We start from the raw sequence: 15,726 nt of genomic DNA, 5'->3' as shown, positions 1-15,726 counted from the left end.
CATGGTGTCCCCCTTTGTCTGGCAAAGCAATAAAGCTCTTTTCTTCGTCACCCAAAACTTTATCTCTGAGATTCGATTTGGCACCAGTGCACACAGGCCAAGTTTTTGGCAACAGCAGTTAAGAACACTTTCTTTGCTGGCTCCTGTATCACTGAACATGTGAACACAAGCCCCACTGGCCACCAGAGCCAGGCTCTCAAGGGATGTACCTTCTGAACAGCAGGCACAAAAGCACTGCTAATTTAGGTTACTCCAAATGAAATGCTTAGCTTGGAAATTCTGAGCCATTCAAGTTGTAAACATAACCTGCAGGTTGACATTTCAAGTTCTCAGGCATATTCTAGCCCTTATTCCTTGTCAAAATATTACATTTTCCATGTTGCCTGCTTTCATCTGGGAATATATTTGGCTTATTATTTCATTGAGACATAACCCTTGGGTATCCCCATTTTATGTGAGATGATTTCCCATTAGACACTTCACCTGGCGTAGGATCTAGACTTTGTCATCTGTTCCCTTTCTCCCATGAATCTATGAAGACCAAAGCTCAAGTCTTCCTGGCAATGATATGCCTTGAAATGAAAGCCAACTGCTGGGTTCAGCTTACTCTTCTGTATTTCTGCCTTCACTTGTTCTTTGTTCTGAAAGCTTCTTACTTAATCCCCAAATCACCTGTTTTTTAAGGTTTTTTTTAAAATTAGTGTTTCCAGAGTACTTTAAAGTTATTTTTAGAAGGAGAATCTTTAATTCTCTAGAAAAAAAAAGTGTTAGATCTAAAAGTAATTTTTTTCCTTAATTCTCAGAAAAGTGTTGGACAGTGGTATTAGTTATTAACATTTCCATTTTCAAAGCAAGGAAACAAACTCACAGCACTTAAATAATACCTTTGCAACTTGCCTAGTAAGTTGTGGAACTTGGAATTGGAACTCATGTCTGTCTTATACAAAAGCCTATGTTCTTTCCAACACCAACCTAGGTTTAGATATTGTCTTACTAAGTGACTTCTCTGTGTAATTTGTAAAGTTTCTTACCTATAAAATTGGGACAATATTGTGCAAGGTTGTTTAATACTTAAATGAAATAATATATACCAACATATGTGATAATATAAGGAATAATTCACCAGACAACCTGTCACTGAATAATTTCTGTAAATAGTAGCTGTAAATGTATGTTATATATGGATAACATTTGCATGTATATATATTTGCAATTTAGCTGATAATTGTGCCATTGGCTGCTAAGTGTTTGTTGAATTCATCCATGGAAATAGAAATTATAATGACTTAACCTACAACATTATTTACAATAGTAGCCGTCTCTACTAAATATAGCAGCCATCTTTCTGCTTTCACTATTTCCATGTTCATCAGGCATTTAGAAAGTCTATTCTGACCCAGAGCACAGTTTTGAATGTTTATATTCCAAAGAGCAGGTAAAACCATTTTCCAAACATTTTTGTTATACTTAGAATGAGTCGTGGTCCAGTGGTCTGAACAATCAAACATTGATGTTGGAATTCTGATCTTAACATTGGCTCCCAGTTCTGCTACAAGCAAATCACTTAACGTTGGGTTTCAAGTTTTTCATCTGTAAAATTGAGATAAAAACACTTACCTGCCCCTCAGGAAAATGTGAAAATTTCTGAAAGTAAATGTACTAGAAAGTGCTTTGAATGTGAATATGATACCTGAAATAGCAAAAATGAATCCCTTTCTTTTCCTCTCTATTCCCGCTGGTACTTCCTTTATCAGTTGGGGAATGATGTTTTGTAGAATGTGAAGGGCTCAAAGGCCAGAAAGCAGGCCTCTCAAGAAAATTTCACTGTTAATCACATGTCAAGTCCACTGTCAATTAAACAAAGTTTGAGTTGATGTTTTGGATGAAGAACACCTATACTCTTTATCCCAGGGTATTCCTGGGATCAGCCTTCTAGAGCTATTCTAATAATAATTTTACCAGAATGTTCAGAATTTTCCCCTAGGAACATGTTTGACCTGGAAAGATATCAAGGCATTTTGGAAGTTTGAAAAACTACCATAACAATAAATCTGCTGAAACAGAAGCTTATCTCCAGAGTCTTCTGTGAGGAAAAAAATAAAATTAAAAAACCTGGGTTTCTGTAACCTAATCTGCTTAGGGCTATTTGTCAGACCTTAAAACAAGCCCTGGGGATACCACCTCTCTCTTACATGTTTACATGCTTGCATCATGACTGTTCTATCAACCAAGTGGAAACCCAGGGAACTTCTGAGCGAGAAAGCAATGAGAATGCCTTAGACAGAGGTGCATACAAGCACACGATAACTGGACCAAGACTTGGAAATTATGACTGGGGGAAACTCTGAGAATATGGAAGGAGTTGCAGCCCCAGGAGTTTCCTAAACTGAAGAGGTAGCTACATAAATCATAATGGACAAGGAGAGAGATGATGCAACTTGTATACACTCTAGAATGTGGAGCCACTCTGCCACCCTATATGCAGAAATTGGACACTGTGTCAGTTATTCTGAGATATCTCCATGCCTTAGAGTCAGTAAATACTCAGAATCTCTCTCTTTTCAATATTTTTTTCTTAGACACTGTGATAAACAACCCACTGAGCAACAAACAGAAGAAAACATGGGGAAGAAGCCACGGACCTTCACAAATATTTCATCTTCACTGTTCTGATTCCTTGCTGAGAATACGATTTGAAGGAAACAGCAGATCAAGACACCCAGGCCACTATCCTCCTCCTGACACAGCCTTTAAATGCAATCAGTGAGCACAGTACAATGAAAATGGAACCATCCTTAATCCCTGGCTACAATTTCCATCTCTAAGGACTTTGAAGGCTGGGTGACGACCATTCTTCTGAGTGTCTGACTCTAACCTAGATAGTGAACCAATCTGAATAGCTCTCCCATGAAACCCTTAACACTAAGTAGAATGCCAAGAGGAGCCCAATAAGTGTAAGTTTTTATTTAGTTCATTGCAAATTGGTTTCTTCTCCCATTTGATATCTGTCCTTTTACTATTCAGGGAAATAAAATATTTGACATGAAAATATCAGCAAGTGCTCTAAAGACATCCAAGAGTGAAGGCGAGTGATGGATGTGATTACATAATGCTTGAAATGATGTGTTAGCTAGAGTTAGAAAATGCTGCAATGTAAGCTATATGCTTCATAATTTTTATTTTTTCAATTATATTGCAAATGCATATATATTAGTAGCTATCCTTTATTGAATAGTGCTGCACATATGTATGTGTTTGTGTGTGTGTACTTTTAGATGCTGATGTGAAGGGACACATAAAAACACAATTAAGAGCAGGACCACAGCCTCATGGTACTCAGGTCTATAGTTGTTGGGGGTTCTTTCCCACTGTACTCTCACAGTCACTACCAAGGTCCCCGAAACCAACAAAATTCCTTTAACCTGAGCAAAGAAAATAGCTTCAAGCAGCAACAATGTTTACAAGTGATTATTCAAAAGTGCACAATAGCTGCAATCAGAAAGTTCAACTACAAAAATGATTTTTTAAAAAATGGGGAGTGGTCTTGCTTATTCAAGCAATGATTCAACAAAAAAGTGAACAACAAAACACTCTGAGTGGGAGCTCTGCTTCCCTGTCCTGTGTGATTCAGAAGGATGTGGGATAATTGGAAAAGAGAACATTAATTATGGAAATCTCTATTCTTAGTTTGCACCTGATAATAATTCCTCATAGTGAAAAATAAGAGGAGAGAAATATACTGATGGAGAGGATGTCAGATACTGGGTTTTCATGATAATATGTCTTATTGTTAAGTGAATTAATTAGCATTCTGCTTTTTTATATCTGGGTAAAATTTGTTAAAACTTATTTACTCTTGAAAACTGGATCTGTTTACCACATTTTGATATAATATGACCCAACACGCAGGGGAGGAAGGGTTTAGATATCGAGAAAATCTCCCAAATGGTGAATACTTCCCAGTAGATTCCTAGTTTGAAGGGCTGACTCCTTGGTTTCATGAAGGTGTCATTTAGGTCTTATTTTGTGGTTGAGAAATAAAAGTTTCATTTTTTTACAGCATATATTTGATATCTTTGGGGACAAATTCTGTTACATTTTATCACCTTGCTGCCTATTATGAGAGTGGGTTAGTGTGGCTTAAGGGTTCAGGTGAATGTGCACAATTTAGAGATACAGTGCAGATGTATACAAGGCCTTTCTCTCAAGAATCTAATATATGCCTGCAAAAAAATATATAAACAATGTACTAATCTTATAAGGTAGAAAGAAATAAACAGCATCATATTAATGGTGAAATAGGAACAGGAAAGAAAGAATCACTTCTTGCCTAAGAGGAGAGAACAGAAATTGTGTATTGCCAAGGTGTTTGGTGCTTGGAGACCACACCATTTTCCATAGGAGATGGGAATTTAAGGCTGAGAAACTTCATGAATTACAAAAAAAAAAAATCCCCTTGATGTTGTGAAAAGAGCCATATGCTCAGGTTTGTAGTATTCAGTCCCACCATGCTTATATTCCCTTGTTGTCAGCGCTTCATGGCCTTCTCTTCATTTGCTTAGGAAAGTTCAGTTTGAGCCCTAAATTTTGGGTTTGGCTCTGCATTGGCTCGTTTTATAGAAGTTTTCTCCCTTTACATCTTGTAATAATCCTAAGGTCACTGTTGTAGTTGTTTTAGAGATGAAGACCCTGAGGTCAGAGGGCCAAAGGAATTATTCCAGGGTTACACAGTTAATAAGAGTTAAAAATGGAATTGGAACCAAGGTCAGCTTTTTCCAAGGTACATGCTCTTTGGATCATGCACTCTTTCTTTGAATTGCAAGTCACCGTCTGGCTTATCAGCAAGAGTAGAGGCTGGCACAATTAGAATTGGAGTTTAAACATTATTTACTCATATGCCATTGAAGGCTCTGTTGATGACTTAGGCCTGATGAGAAAAAGCATTGTGATGGCTACAATTAAGGGAATTGACATAAAAAATGAAGAAACACTTTTAGTATGTTTCTACACATTTATTCCTCATTCTAGTATTACTTGCAAAATTATTTTATCAATGTTTGTTTATAAGGAAATGTACAACTCGAGTGTTCCATGCTGCACTTTATTATAAAGGAGCCAGCTGAGTAATTTCATTCGAATTTCCATGTAAATTCCAAGTATGCAGTACAACTTGTTATGATTTAAAAAAATTTATATAGTTGATTTTCCATTGATTGCTACTTTGTATTACTCAATGTTTCTACTGCAGTAAAATAATGTAATTGTGTTGTAAAACTACCTTCCTTGGTTAACACAATTTTTATTTTATATTTTACTATATAAAGTGTATCATTCCAGATATTGCATTTTATATGTGTTTAATGGGAGAAAAATCATCTATTTGTTGGCTTATAAATGTAGTTTTGAAAACGGACATTTTCATAAAAACTTACAAATAAGATCTTTTTTTTCGGGGTGTAGATTAACCCAGTCAATCTGAAGTGCTGAAGCATTCTGTGTATTTTAGAACAAAACTCCTTGATTGATGGAATTATTGTAGTATCCCATATCAGCACAGGAGCTCAGAGAAATCAACGTTGCATTGAAGTTATATTGAGTCAGGAACAAAAGCAAATGTAATGAAAATGGTGGCTGGGACATTGTGTCTAAGTTACTCTCACTCCAGCATTTTGTTTGCATCTTCAAAAATGACAAATACTATGTGTCAAAAACTAACAATAACAATCATACAAAAAAAGAAACATTAAAAACACATTAAATTCAGAAATGAGATGCTTAGTAAACCCTGAGTCAATTAATCAACTACGGATGGTGCTAAATGCACTATGATTGCTATCTGGGGATTTTCTATTTCACAATGTTCTGCACGTGAATAGGACCAGTTTCAAAATTCATCTTCCCTGAACCTGGTGTGATCACCAATAGTTATTCTCAGGGTTGGTAGTCCTATCAGCCACCACAGGTCTCAGCTGATTTTTTCTGATGACCTTCACGCAAGTAGTGAATGGATTCAATTTGTGTCGGCAGCTACTTTATCACGGACACAAAAATGTGAACAATGAAAACTCAAAGCCAGATTTCCAGTTACTATCAACCCATATTCTGTCATTTGAGAAAGGTCGTAAGGATACTGCTTTCAGTTTTGATCACTGATTTAGAGAGGCATCCTCCTCTTATCTCTAGGAATTCTATGTTTCTGCATTAGCAGTTTTGGAAAGTCTACTATATGTTTAATTTTAGGTTCCACAAAGGAAGGAAGACAGTGGTTGCATCCATATAATCAAACTGATTAGGTGGCTATATAAGATTGAATTATGTAAATAAACCCTTTTGTTTGTGGTGTTTCTATTTTAATAAAAATTATTTAAATTACATTCAACAAATATGTAAACAGAATTGACCAGTTCTTTAACCATACCGGAACTTGGGGCAAGGAGAAGGTGGAGGTACTAGAAAGTATTTCGAAAAGAAATGGTAAATAATAGCTGAATACTGAAATATATCAAGAGCTTTGCATAAGATATCATATATCATCTTCAGCATCACTCCCTCAAATTATTATTTTCATCTTACTGTAAACTGAGACTCAGAGGGATGAAATCATTTTCTCAGCTCACAGAAATATTGATAGATCCAGTATTTATAGCCCAGCTGTTGATGCCAAGGACCATATTCGTTACATTGCATGGTGTGGCCTCTCCAAGTAAGAGTAAAATCATGCAGAATTACCATTTATCTTTAAGTGATCTTTTTTATTAAACTGACCAGTTCCTGAGCATTTATCAAGAGGGGAACTATGAAGCATCTGTACCTTGGCCTACATGACAAGGGGCTGGATGCCTTTTGCTTATAATTCTGAAATTGTTAGGAGACCAACACAAGTACTGTGTTGGGTTCCAGAAGGAACAGTGACCCACACTTGTATTTGGTAGAACTGGGCATACAACCTGAGGGATGGGGAGAAAATAATCTATTTCATGTTGTACTATTTCTGGACTATTTAATAAGAAAAGTTAGTGAATTTATTATAAGATGTTCACTATTGAAATAATGCTAAACAAATTAGTAACCAGTAAAATATCACAGAAGTCATATGCTTTAATACATTTTGTAGAAAGCAGTTGTACACATCCTGGTAAGAATTTTGGACCAATTGTACACATCCTGGCAAGGAAGCAATTGTACACATACTGCTAGTTTTTATTGAATGGTATAAAATTATAATTATTTCAAAACTTGTAAATACTTTTTCTTAACAACTGCAAAGATGCAGTCTTCATTCAGACTGACAGCGTGGGGATGAGGCTTTGGGAGTAGATGGGAGGGAGAGTCAAATTCCAGATCTACTACCTACTAGCTTTGTGGCGTTGGGTTACTTGAAAATCTACTTGGTAATATGTGTAAGTTTCTGAAAAACTGAGATTAATAGCATTTGTAACCCAAGAGTACTGTAAATAAAAAAATATATTTAAAATCATCCAGTAGAGTACATGGTCCATTGTAAGCTCTCAATAAATGTTAATTTTTCTTCTTTATGTCATTAAGCCAAGTGTATGTCATTGGTAAATATTCTGGATATATGTATTTTTTTTAACATCTTTATTGGGGTATAATTGCTTTACAATGGTGTGTTAGTTTCTGCTTTATAACAAAGTGAATCAGTTATACATATACATATGTTCCCATATGTCTTCCCTCTTGCGTCTCCCTCCCTCCCACTCTCCCTATCCCACCCCTCCAGGCTATCACAAAGCACCAAGCTAATATCCCTGTGCCATGCGGCTGCTTCCCACTAGCTATCTACCTTACTACGTTTGTTAGTGTGTATATGTCCATCACTCTCTCTCGCCCTGTCAAAGCTCACCCTTCCCCCTCCCCATATCCTCAAGTCTATTCTCTAGTAGGTCTGTGTCTTTATTCCTGTCTTACCCCTAGGTTCTTCATGACATTTTTTTTTTCTTAAATTCCATATATATGTGTTAGCATACGGTATTTGTCTTTTTCTTTCTGACTTACTTCACTCTGTATGACAGACTCTAGGTCTATCCACCTCATTATAAATAGCTCAATTTCGTTTCTTTTTAAGGATGAGTAATATTCCATTGTATATATGTGCCACATCTTCTTTATCCATTCATCCGATGATGGGCACTTAGATTGTTTCCATCTCCGGGCTATTGTAAATAGAGCTTTAATGAACATTTTGGTACATGACTCTTTTTGAATTATGGTTTTCTCAGGGTATATGCCCAGTAGTGGGATTGCTGGGTCATATAGTAATTCTATTTGTAGTTTTTTAAGGAACCTCCATACTGTTCTCCATAGTGGCTGTACCAATTCACATTCCCACCAGCAGTGCAAGAGTGTTCCCTTTTCTCCACACCCTCTCCAGCATTTATTGTTTCTAGATTTTTTGATGATGGCCATTCTGACTGGTGTGAGATGATATCTCATTGTAGTTTTGATTTGCATTTCTCTAATGATTAATGATGTTGAGCATTCATTCATGTGTTTGTTGGCATTCTGTATATCTTCTTTGGAGAAATGTCTATTTAGGTCTTCTGCCCATTTTTGGATTGGGTTGTTTGTTTTTTTGTTATTGAGCTGCATGAGCTGCTTGTAAATTTTGGAGATTAATCCTTTGTCAGTTGCTTCATTTGCAAATATTTTCTCCCATTCTGAGGGTTGTCTTTTGGTCTTGTTTATGGTTTCCTTTGCTGTGCAAAAGCTTTGAAGTTTCATTAGGTCCCAGTTGTTTATTTTTGTTTTTATTTCCATTACTCTAGGAGGTGGGTCAGAAAGGATCTTGCTGTGATTTATGTCATAGAGTGTTCTGCCTATGTTTTCCTCTAAGAGTTTGATATTTTCTGGCCTTACATTTAGGTCTTTAATCCATTTTGAGCTTATTTTTGTGTATGGTGTTAGGGAGTGATCTAATCTCATACTTTTACATGTACCTGTCCAGTTTTCCCAGCACCATTTATTGAAGAGGCTATATTTTCTCTACTGTATATTCTTGCCTCCTTTATCAAAAATAGGGTGCCCATATGTGTGTGGGTTTATCTGTGGGCTTTCTATCCTCTTCCATTGATCTATATTTCTGTTTTTGTGCCAGTACCACACTCTCTTCATTACTGTAGCTTTGTAGTATAGTCTGAAGTCAGGGCACCTGATTACTGCAACTCTGTTTTTCTTTCTCAAGATAGCTTGGGCTATCCGGGCTCTTGTGTATTTCCATAAAAATTGTGAAATTTTTTGTTCTAGTTCTGTGAAAAATGCCAGTGGTAGTTTGATAGGGATTGCATTGAATCTGTAGATTGCTTTGGGTAGTAGAGTTATTTTCACAATGTTGATTCTTCCCATCCAAGAACATGGTATATCTCTCCATCTATTTGTATCATCTTTAATTTCTTTCATCAGTGTCTTATAATTTTCTGCATACAGGTCTTTCGTCTCCTTAGGTAGGTTTATTCCTAGATATTTTATTCTTTTTGTTGCAATGGTAAATGGGAGTGTTTTCTTGATTTCACTTTCAGATTTTTCATCATTAGTGTATAGGAATGCCAGAGATTTCTGTGCATTAATTTTGTATCCTGCTACTTTACCAAATTCATTGATTAGCTCTAGTAGCTTTCTGGTAACATCTTTAGGATTCTCTATGTATAGTATCATGTCATCTGCAAACAGTGACAGCTTTACTTCTTCTTTTCTGATTTGGATTCCTTTTATTTCCTTTTCTTCTCTTATTGCTGTGGCTAAAACTTCCAAAACTATGTTGAATAAGAGTGGTGAGAGTGGGCAACCTTGTCTTGTTCCTGATCTTAGTGGAAATGCTTTCAGTTTTTCACCATTGAGGATGATGTTTGCTGTGGGCTTGTCATATATGGCCTTTATTATGTTGAGGAAAGTTCCCTCTATGCCTACTTTCTGCAGTGTTTTTATCATAAATGGGTGTTGAATTTTGTCGAAAGCTTTCTCTGCATCTATTGAGATGATCATATGGTTTTTCTCCTTCAATTTGTTAATATGGTTTATCACATTGATAGATTTGCGTATATTGAAGAATCCTTGCATTCCTGGAATAAACCCCACTTGATCATGGTGTATGATCCTTTTAATGTGCTGTTGGATTCTGTTTGCTAGTATTTTGTTGAGGATTTTTGCACCTATGTTCATCAGTGATATTGGCCTGTAGTTTCCTTTCTTTGTGACATCCTTGTCTGGTTTTGGTATCAAGGTGATGGTGGCCTCGTAGAAGGAATTTGGGAGTGTTCCTCCCTCTGCTATATTTTGGAAGAGTTTGAGAAGGACAGGTGTTAGCTCTTCTCTAAACGTTTGATAGAATTCACCTGTGAAGCCATCTGGTCCTGGGCTTTTGTTTGTTGGAAGATTTTTAATCACAGTTTCAATTTCAGTGCTTGTGATTCGTCTGTTCATATTTTCTATTTCTTCCTGATTCAGTCTTGGCAGGTTGTGCATTTCTAAGAATTTGTCCATTTCCTCCAGATTGTCCATTTTATTGGCATATAGTTGCTTGTAGTAATCTCTCATGATGTTTTTTATTTCTGCAGTGTCAGTTGTTACTTCTCCTTTTTCATTTCTAATTCTATTGATTTGAGTCTTCTCCCTTTTTTTCTTGATGAGTCTGGCTAGTGGTTTATCTATTTTGTTTATCTTCTCAAAGAACCACCTTTTAGTTTTATTGATCTTTACTATCATTTCCTTCATTTCTTTTTCATTTATTTCTGATCTGATTTTTATGATTTCTTTCCTTCTGCTAGGTTTGGGTTTTTTTTGTTCTTCTTTCTCTAATTGCTTGAGGTGCAAGGTTAGGTTGTTTATTCGAGATGTTTCCTGCTTCTTAAGGTGGGCCTGTATTGCTATAAACTTCCCCCTTAGAACTGCTTTTGCTGCATCCCATAGGTTTTGGGTCGTTGTGTCTCCACTGTCATTTGTTTCTAGGTATTATTTTATTTCCTCTTTGATTTCTTCAGTGATCACTTCATTATTAAGTAGTGTATTGTTTAGCCTCCATGTGTTTGTATTTTTTACAGATCTTTTCCTGTAATTGATATCTAGTCTCATGGCGTTGTGGTCAGAAAAGATACTTGATACAATTTCAATTTTCTTAAATTTACCAAGGCTTGATTTGTGACCCAAGATATGATCTATCCTGGAGAATGTTCCATGAGCACTTGAGAAAAATGTGTATTCTGTTGTTTTTGGATGGAGTGTCCTATAAATATCAATTAAGTCCATCTTGTTTAATGTATCATTTAAAGCTTGTGTTTCCTTATTTATTTTCATTTTGGATGATCTGTCCATGGGTGAAAGTGGGGTGTTAAAGTCCCCTACTATGAATGTGTTACTGTTGATCTCCCCTTTTATGGCTGTTAGTATTTGCCTTATGTATTGAGATGCTCCTATGTTGGGTGCATAAATATTTACAATTGTTATATCTTCTTCTTGGATCGATCCCTTGATCATTATGTAGTGTCCTTCTTTGTCTCTTTTAATAGTCCTTATTTTAAAGTCTATTTTGTCTGATATGAGAATTGCTACTCCAGCTTTCTTTTGGTTTCCATTTGCATGGAATATCTTTTTCCATCCCCTTACTTTCAGTCTGTATGTGTCTCTAGGTCTGATGTGGGTCTCTTGTAGACAGCATATATAAGGGTCTTGTTTTTGTATCCATTCAGCTAATCTGTGTCTTTTGGTGGGAGCATTTAGTCCATTTACATTTAAGGTAATTATCGATATGTATGTTCCTATTCCCATTTTCTAAATTGTTTTGGGTTCGTTATTATAGGTCTTTTCCTTCTCTTGTGTTTCTTGTCTAGAGAAGTTCCTTTAGCATTTGTTGTAAAGCTGGTTTGGTGGTGCTGAACTCTCTCAGCTTTTGCTTGTCTGTAAAGGTTTTAATTTCTCCATCAAATCTGAATGAGATCCTTGCTGGGTAGAGTAGTCTTGGTTGCAGGTTTTTCTCCTTCATCACTTTCAGTATGTCCTGCCACTCCCTTCTGGCTTGTAGTGTTTCTGCTGAGAGATCAGCTGTTAACCTTATGGGGATTCCCTTGTGTGTTATTTGTTGTTTTTCCCTTGCTGCTTTTAATATGCTTTCTTTGTATTTAATTTTTGACAGTTTGATTAATATGTGTCTTGGCATATTTCTCCTTGTATTTATCCTGTATGGGACTCTCTGTGCTTCCTGGACTTGATTAACTATTTCCTTTCCCATATTAGGGAAGTTTTCAACTATAATCTCTTCAAATATTTCCTCAGTCCCTTTCTTTTTCTCTTCTTCTTCTGGAACCCCTATAATTCGAATGTTGGTGCGTTTAATGTTGTCCCAGAGGTCTCTGAGACTGTCCTCAGTTCTTTTCATTCTTTTTTCTTTATTCAGCTCTGCAGTAGTTATTTCCACTACTTTATCTTCCAGGTCACTTATCCGTTCTTCTGCCTCAGTTATTCTGCTATTGATCCCTTCTAGAGTATTTTTAATTTCATTTATTGCGTTGTTCATCGTTGCTTGTTTCATCTTTATTTCTTCTAGGCCCTTGTTAACTGTTTCTTGCATTTTGTCATTCTATTTCCAAGATTTCAGATCATCCTTACTATCATTATTCTGAATTCTTTTTCAGGTAGACTGCCTATTTCCTCTTCATTTGTTAGGCCTGGTGCATTTTTATCTTGCTCCTTTATCTGCTGTGTGTTCTTCTGTCTTCTCATTTTGCTTATCTTACTGTGTTTGGGGTCTCCTTTTTGCAGGCTGCAGGTTCGTAGTTCCCATTGTTTTTGATGTCTGTCTCCAGTGGCTAAGGTTGTTTCAGTGGGTTGTGTAGGCTTCCTGGTGGAGGGGACTAGTGCCTGTGTTGTGGTGGATAAGGCTGGATCTTGTCTCTCTAGTGGGCAGGTTCACGTCTGGTGGTGTGTTTTGGGGTGTCTGTGGCCTTATTATGATTTTAGGCCGCCTCTCTGCTAATGGGTGGGGTTGTGTTCCTGTTTTGCTAGTTGTTTGGCATAGGTTGTCCAGCACTGTGGCTTGCTGGTCGTTGAGTGAAGCTGGGTGCTGGTGTTAAGATGGAGGTCTCTGGGAGATTTCCGCCGTTTAATATTATGTGGAGCTGGGAGGTCTCTTGTTGACCAGTGTCCTGAAGTTGGCTCTCCTACCTCAGAGGCAGAGCCCTGACTCCTGGCTGGAGCACCAAGAGCCTTTCATCCACACGGCTCAGAATAAAAGGGAGAAAAAGTAGAGAGAATTAGTAGAAGTATGAGGAAAGAAAGAAGGAAAGGAGGAAAGGAAGGAAGGAAGAAGCAAAGAAGGAAAGAAAGGAGGGAGGGAGGGAGGGAGGAAGGAAGGAAGGAGGGAAAGAAGGAAAAAAGACAAAGAAAGAAGATACAGTAAAAATAAAATAAAGTATAATATAGTTATTGAATTAAAAAATATTTAGAAAAAAAAAAAGGGACGGATAGAACCTTAGGACAAATGTTGGAAGCAAAGCTATACAGAGAAAATCTTACACAGAAGCATACACATACACCCTCACAAAAAGAGGTAAAGGGGGAAAAATCATAAATCTTGCTCTCAGAGACCACCTCCTCAATTTGGGGTGATTCGTTGTCTAAAGGAGGGAAGGAAGGAAGGAAAGAAAGAAAGAACGAAGGTAAAGTATAATAAAGTTATTACAATTAAAATTAATTATTAAGAAAAAAATTTTTTTAAAAAAACCATGGACGGATAGAGCCCTAGGACAAATGGTGGAAGCAAGACTATACAGACAAGATCTCACACAGAAGCATACACGTACACATTCACAAAAGGAGGAAAAGGGAATAAAATCATAGATCTCGCTCCTAAAGTCCACGTCTTCAATTTGGGACCATTCCTTGTCTATTCAGGTATTCCACAGATGCAGGGTATATCAAGTTGATTGTGGAGCTTTAATCCGCTGCTTCTGAGGCTGCTGGGAGAGGTTTCCCTTTCTCTTCTTTGTTCTCACAGCTCACAGGAGCTCAGCTTTGGATTTGGCCCTGCCTCTGCGTGTAGGTTGCTGGAGGGCGTCTGTGTTTTGCTCAGACAGGACGGGGTTAAAGGAGCCGCTGATTCGGGGGTTCCGGCTCACTCAGGCCGGGGGTGGGGGGGGAGGGAGGGGCACTGCGTGCGGGGCGGGCCTGCGGCGGCAGAGGCCGGCATGACGTTACTCCAGCCTGAGGCCCACCGTGCGTTCTCCCGGGGAAGTTGTCCCTGGATCCCGGGAACCTGGCAGTGGCGGGCTGCACAGGCTCCGCGGAAGAGGGGTGTGGAGAGTGACCTGTGCTCGCACACAGGCCCCTTGGTGGGGCAGCAGCAGCCTTAGCATCTCCCGCCCGTCTCTGGGGTCCGCGCTTTTAGCCGCGGCTCGCGCCCGTCTCTGGGGTTCGCGCTTTTAGCCGCGGCTCGCGCCCGTCTCCGGAGTTCCTTTAAGCAGCGCTCTTAAACCCCTCTCCTCGCGCACCAGGAAACAAAGAGGGAAGAAAAAGTCTCTTGCCTCTTCGGCAGGTGCAGACTTTTCCCCGGACTCCCTCCCGGCTAGTCGTGGTGCACTAACCCCTTCAGGCTATGTTCAAACCGCCAACCCCAGTCCTCTCCCTGCGCTCCGTCCGAAACCGAAAGCGAGCCTCAGCTCGCAGCCCCGCCCGCCCCGGCAGGTGAGCAGACAAGCCTCTCGGGCTGGTGAGTGCCGGTCGGCACCGATCCTCTGTGCGGGAATCTCCCCGCTTTGCCCTCCGCACCCGTCGCTGTGCACTCCTCCGCGGTGCCGAAGCTCCCCCCTCCGCCTCCTTCAGTCTCCGCCCGCGAAGGGGCTTCCTAGTGTGTGGAAACTTTTCCTCCTTCACAGCTCCCTCCCACTGGTGCAGGTGCCGTCCTTATTCTTTTGTCTCTGTTTTTTCTTTTTTTCTTTTGCCCTACCCAGGTACGTGGGGAGTTTCTTGCCTTTTGGGAGGTCTGAGATCTTCTGCCAGCCTTCAGTAGGTGTTCTGTAGGAGTTGCTCCACGTGTAGATGTATTTCTGGTGTATCCGTGGGGAGGAAGGCGATCTCCGCGTCTTACTCTTCCGCCATCTTCCGCTTTCTCCCTCTGGATATATGTATTTAACCAATCTGCTTACTGTAAGTTTGGTACAGAATTAAAGGGATAAAGGAATTTTGTTTCCTTTACAAATGTTACTCTTTATAATAAAAATGTCTAATTGATGGACTTTGCCTTTGTCCTTTACAAATAAATCTCTTTATCATGTCTGTTTTCTAGCATAAGTTTCTTTAACTCTTGTCATCTCTCCCCATAATAAATGTTCTAACAACCTTAAGAAAATCTCCTGAAATCCTAAACCACCACCGAAAAGACCAGACCTTTCACCAGGGACCCAAGAACTTTCTGAAACAATGTTGCACATTTAAGTAACATTCGCCTTCTTGCTTCTCCTTTCTGGCTCAAAACATCTGCAAAGTTTACATATGTGTTATTTAACCATTTTCTTATTCATGTAAAAGACCTTTAAAACTAATGGCAGACTTTATACTTTTGATTATAATGATTTTATTCTTGTAAAATTTATTATCTTTTATTTTTGCCATTGGAAAAATTTTAAGAGTCTACCTAAGCACTGATCTTTATCTGGAAAAAACTGTCTATTCAATCAGATTTTATTATTCTGAGCTTAAGAGCCAAATCCCCATGTCCACAAG

The 15,726-nt window shown here is 38.4% G+C and overlaps 1 pseudogene; it reads right to left on the bottom strand.

Moving 5' to 3' along the window:
* Positions 1-15,102, bottom strand: part of LOC114896600 — a 75,197-nt pseudogene extending 60,095 nt beyond the window's left edge.
* Positions 15,103-15,726: the final 624 nt, after the last annotated feature.

This window comes from Monodon monoceros, unplaced genomic scaffold, assembly GCF_005190385.1.
Source record: "Monodon monoceros isolate NGI ecotype Baffin Bay Population unplaced genomic scaffold, NGI_Narwhal_1 Super_Scaffold_16, whole genome shotgun sequence".
NCBI classification, from domain to species: Eukaryota; Metazoa; Chordata; class Mammalia; order Artiodactyla; family Monodontidae; genus Monodon; species Monodon monoceros.
This window is presented reverse-complemented; position numbering and strand designations above follow the sequence as displayed.